Source organism: Pseudorasbora parva, chromosome 7 (assembly GCF_024679245.1).
Source record: "Pseudorasbora parva isolate DD20220531a chromosome 7, ASM2467924v1, whole genome shotgun sequence".
In the NCBI taxonomy this organism is placed as follows: domain Eukaryota; kingdom Metazoa; phylum Chordata; class Actinopteri; order Cypriniformes; family Gobionidae; genus Pseudorasbora; species Pseudorasbora parva.
Window position 1 is genome coordinate 27,120,302 of NC_090178.1, and position 6,000 is coordinate 27,126,301.

The 6,000-nt window shown below is 38.0% G+C and overlaps 1 long non-coding RNA gene across 1 annotated transcript; it reads left to right on the plus strand.

Moving 5' to 3' along the window:
* The first annotated feature begins 560 nt into the window (after nucleotides 1–560).
* Nucleotides 561–5,785, plus strand: LOC137083147 (uncharacterized). The gene is made up of 3 exons (XR_010906460.1): nucleotides 561–629; nucleotides 3,942–4,060; nucleotides 4,158–5,785. It is a non-coding gene; the product is annotated as an uncharacterized lncRNA (long non-coding RNA).
* The last annotated feature ends 215 nt before the right edge of the window (nucleotides 5,786–6,000 follow it).

The window sequence follows — 6,000 nt, forward strand, 5'->3', positions numbered from 1 at the left end:
TTTGGTATATGTTGAGGGAAAAGAAAAAAATGTTATTTATCACAAAATAATACTGAGAAATAAACGCCCAATGAAACATACAAAATGCATCATAAACGCCAAATGTCACATAATTATATGTAGGCTAACATTACAGATCTTTCACAAGGAGGGGTTGTATTTCAAAAACAACTGCAAACATAATTTTCCAATAAGGATAAATTGGTCCGGATTCGTATGGGTTGAAGTACGACCATTTTTAAATAACTATTCATACCATTCAAAAAATTGCAATTTTCATTTGAATATTATTTGGGTTTTGGCCTTTTGGGGCCTTCTATAGCCTAGGCCTACCGTAGGCTAACAATAGTCATTCAGGTACAGCCAGGATAAATACAGTTTCATTTAATGTTCCAGAAGTATCTAACGAACAACCAAAACAACAATAACAATTTACTCACTGTATAATGCACAAAAAACACAAGAATATACTCACTTTATAAATGCGTAGACGCCGTGACGGTGGTTTGTTCAATGCGCACCACTGGAGGGCGCGCGCTCACAGATAAAGTGCACGTGTAGTTGCCGCAGGTGTTCAGTGGTGAACACTGACTGACTGCAGTTGCATGCTAACCATCTTAAACTAACAGGTAAATACTTTCTACAGCATAAAATCATTAAAAAAAAACTGTTATCAGAATGTGTACTAATGAACAACGAGTGACCTGAGGTCAGTCAACATTTCCTTCCGTCTAAAATCGTAAAAAAAGAGCAGACGTGCTGACTAGGCTAATAATAATACATTTTATTTTCTAATGTGCTTTTTTTGCACTCAAACAAAGCGCTAGAGCATTGAGTATAAAATGAAAACATACAGCAATTAAAATGAAATTGCTAACAAACCCACCCACGTCTTATCAACTAAAAAACATTAAAGAGTTTGAGCATTTCTAATTGTAATAGGAAGAGCATAACACAATTATAGGCACAAAAAATGATTTGTAGTTACTGGTAAACAGACAAACTGTGCGTCGCAATCAGCTCCCTAGTTTGGTAGTCAGGGCACTGATCAGGGAATGAGTCAATGGGCTGACTCCCTGATCAGTGACCTGAGAGGACTGAGACGCACCCAAAGAGAATTTGTGGAGAATTGATTAGCATAATTATAGTCAGCTGTTAGGAGGATGTGGTGAAATACTTTATGTATGCTGTGTCAACAAGCTTTTCCATCATCTCATCTTTTTCTCTTCATTTACTGGCAATAATTGAAGACCGAGCATGTCAACAGTAGGACTGAAAGGTGTCCAGAGCTGTAAACCCCCACACCCTAGTATCTATCCAATGGGTGTCCGCACATCCACATACACCCTAAGAAGAACACAAATAATTAAAGTTTAAATGAATTAAAGATGAGAGATCGGGGCAACTTGTCACCACAATGATCCAATCAATTCCCGTTGGACAAAATCAAGTCCTGCCCTACATTTTTCTGGTTCAAGAAGCTATTTCACTTGGAAATATGGCACAAAGGGAAGAAAAGACTAAACTTCTGTTTCATGCTGACTTAGTTACATACAAAGTGTATGCAGTGGCGTCCAAAAGAACATGAGAGAAAATGTTTTTATATTACCATTTTCTTATTTAATTAGATTTGTTGTATTACAAATTACATTATTAGAATGAGTAAAACGTTTAAGTGAAAACGGCAGATCTCTGAGGATTTACAGACCCCATTGTTGTCTGTTCTTCATCTTATCTCCTCTGACATAGTCTCGTGACCTACCTTGGCAGAGTGCTGTAAGAAGCCGCTGATGATCTCGACATCCCCAAATAATCCAAAATGTTCCCGCAGAGGCCCTGGTTGTGGGTTGCCCAGGGACAGCTGTTGCTAGGCAACCAATGACTTCACCACAGCAACAATTCTCAGCCTCATCAGTAGACTGACAGAAAGTGTGAGAGAAATAGAGAGAAGGACAAAGTGTCTGGCCCTGAACTGTGTGGTTGTTGTTAATTTGACAGCTGTGTTCTGGATTTAGAGCTGCCCTCGGAACAAATAATAGGGCTTATTACTGAGCAACTGGAAAAGAGCAGCCTTCTTCAAATATGTGCACCTTCAGTCCTAAAAACTAACACACACACACACACACACACACACACACACACACACACACACACACACACACACACACACAAACACACACACATAACATTATGACAGATGGAGTGAATAACATTGATTATCTCTTCATCATGGCACCTGTTAGTGGGTAGGATATATTAGGCAGCAGATGAACATTTTGTCCTCAAAGTTGATGTGTGAAGCAGGAAAAAATGGGCAAGCATAAGGATTTAAGTGGGTTTGACAAGGGTCAAATTGTGATTGCTTGGGGACTGGGTCGGAGCATCTCCAAAAAATTGCGGCACCTGGGTGTTCCCAGTCTGTAGTGGTCATTATCTCTCCTAACTTAAAATGGTCCAGGGAATGAATAGTGGTGAACCTGCCTGCATGGCCTAGGACTAGGTTATATCCGCAGAAAATAATGGCAAGGCTCATTGATGCACTTGGGGAGCGAAGGCTGGCCCATGTGACCCCATGCTGACCCCTGTTCACCGCCGAAAGCACCAACAGTGGGCATGTGGGCATCCAAACTAGACCACGGAGCAAAGGGAGAAGGTGAAAATCATTTACATCATGTGGAGGGTGTGTAAATCACTTACCTGGGGAACACATGGCACCAGGATGCACTACTATGGGAAGAAGGCCAGCCAATAGATGCAGTGTGATGCTTTGGGCAATGTTCTGCTGCTGGGAATACTTGGGTCCTGCCATCCATGTGGATGTTACCTTGACACTTATGTACACCCTTTCATGGCAACTGTTTCCTAGTATAGTGGCTGTTGCCTCTTTTAGCAGGTTAATGCACCCCGACAAAATGGCTCCGGAATGATTTGAGGAGCACAACAATGAGTTGGAGGTGTTGACTTGGCCTCTAAATTCCTTCTCTGCTGCCAACATCTTGATAACACAGCACACTTCCAGGGGTCTAGTGGAGTCCATGCCTCGAAGGGCCAGGGCTTTTTTGGCAGCAAAAAGGGGAACAACACAATATTATTTTGTAATATTATTATATTATTATAATGTTATGCCTGATCTATATATATATATATACACACAGTGGGTTCGGAAAAAATTTAGACCCCCTTACATTTTCCACTCTGTTATTTTGCAGCCATTTGCTAAAATCATTTAAGTTAATTTTTTTTCTCATTAATGTACACACAGCACCCCATATTGACAGAAAAGCATCCTCATATTGCAGACTTATTACAAAAGAAAAACGGAAATATCACATGGTCCTACGTATTCAGCCCCTTTGCTGTGACACTCATATATTTAACTCAGGTGCTGTCCATTTCTTCTGATCATCCTTGAGATAGTTCTGCACCTTCACTTGAGTCCAGCTGTGTTAGATTATACTGATTAGACTTGATTAGAAAGCCACACATCTGTCTATATAAGACCTTACAGCTCACAGTGCATGTCAGAAAAGATCACAGACAGAATTGTGGCAAGGCACAGATCTGGCCATGGTTACAAAAAAAATTCTGCTGCACTTAAGGTTCATAAGAGCATATTGGCCTCCATAATCCTTAAATGGAAGACGTTTGGGATGAAAGGAACCCCCTTGTTGAATAATCTTTATATTAACAATGTTTTTAAGTTACGGGTCTGGATAAAACTGTATTAAAAAATAAAAAAATAAAACTTAAAGACAAGACTCTGTAAAGTGTTTTAATGTAAACTGCATTAAAAAATGTAATTAAAAAAAATCAACCCCTGGGTGATACATTTATTGATTTATGAAAAAAATGTATTACATAATTTGGAAGATTAAAAAACCTGGATAAATGATTCCGTTTCACTAACAATCATTCATTTAGGATCTGTGTTCTTGATACAGAAGGCCTCGGGAACATCCTCCACCTCTCGACTAAGCTGTCTAAAAATAAATGAGAAGAGAGAAGGATGAGCAGTTGGAGAGGATGGAAGGATAAAAGAAGGAGGTTAAAGAGGGTGCAGGTGAAGTACACTTTCTTCTGATCCTTTCTTGCTCTCTGCCAGTTACAGTCAAATGTGTGTATGTACTTATTAGCATTTCTCTTCCTCGCTCATACAGTCTGATGGACAAACTCCACTCCTCCCTTTCTGTCTGTAACCATGTGTCTGACTATGATGAGCATGGCAGCATGTGCACTGTTGTCATGGCTGGTGAGTAAAGGCCGTTTCATGTAGAGTAGAGTACACTCAACACAAATAGTTTCCACACATACTAATAACACAACTGTTGCTTAAAGTCAACATGAAATGTCATTTGCAACACATTTTACTTTTCAGTGTGATGTATTCTGAAGTGAAACAATATTCAAGAAGAAAAAAATGTGTGTCAGGACTTGATTTTATCCACCAGGAATTGATTGGATTGTGTTAAGTGAGCGTAACGTACTGAAACACGGCCAAACCTGAATGCCTGAAAAGCTATTTGGCTAATTAATCCAATAGCCTGAATGGCTTAGGGGATGTCAGCAGAAAAGAAAAGTTGTTTTATAGGCGGAGCAAGTTATTCGATTTTGATTATTTGATTACATATTCATTATAGATTTTTTTCTTTGAAATATTTGATGAAATGTTGTGTAACTACTTTAAATTTTGTTTTGCAATTTAATGACAAGGCCTGAACAGCAGTTGGGGTTAACCAGGGCTCCAGGATCGTATTGCAAATTACACCTCGTATTACTAATGCTGCACAGTCCAGTGCTAATCTGTCACGATTTGAGAGAGATAAGCTCAGATGTGACGTCAGTGAGATTTGGAAACCATCTACAATGCCAGGAACTAATTCATATTTGTAAAACCAGCCATGGTGGGATAGTCCCAGAAGAAAATTAACACTGTACAAAAAGTATTTTCTTAATTGGTACAGTATTTTTGTGAGTAAAAATAGCTTTTTCTGTGTTAATCCCGCATTGCGGTCCTAAACTCTCGTGCTAGAATGTCATGACAAGATGCTTGGCAATGGACAACCATGGGATGCCAGAAACAGAGACACAGAAACAGTGCACATTGTATTAAAGGGGTAAAATGTCAAACGGCGACAGAAAACGTGACAATTGGAGTGAAGAAGAGACTTTTATAGTTGGAAAGTCCTTTCACGATAAACTTGACAGTACAGTCTCCAATATACAATATGATGCACAATTTTAGAGCTTTTGTGTAAACATTGCGTGACGCACAAATAAGCAAATAATTACGCAGTATAAATGTGAACACAATAATGTTGTGAGCACAATATTGTTATAGTGTCCTTTTTCAATTCAAATAAAATACGTCAGGAAATAGGCCTAGTATGAATGTTATTTATCGTGGGCTATGTTTTTAGGATATACACTGAAAAACAGGATTTACCTGATTTAATCATGTACATCGGTTCTACATCAATAAAATAAGTTGAACAAACATAATTTGTTCATGTAATTTCAAAATCATAATTTTAAGTATCCCAAGTATTAAGTAGTCTAAAAATTATTTTAATACGGTTCCCTAACAGGATTAATTCATTAAATGTTTTATATTTTTGCATTACATGACTAAATTATAAGACTAGCTTGCTTTCAAACTATTAGTTATATTATATTAACGTCCACAGCAAAGCATGAACTACACTTTCAGCAAAAATAATTTTCGATTACGTGATTGGTTTACCTTTACCCTAAATAATGGAATCTAGTAGATTACGCATTTTAGAGAATTACATTAATCGAAAGCAAAGAAATCAAGTTTAGAAGGGAAACACAATTTTGTCGCATAAACCACAAATAAGATGATTAAGTAAACTGGACAATGTTTCCCTGTTTTTTTTTGGTGTATATTAACTACTATACAATTAGCCTTAGCAACAAACAATATATATCTAATCAACCAATCACATGGCAGTTGCTTCAACACATTTAGGGGTGTGGTCC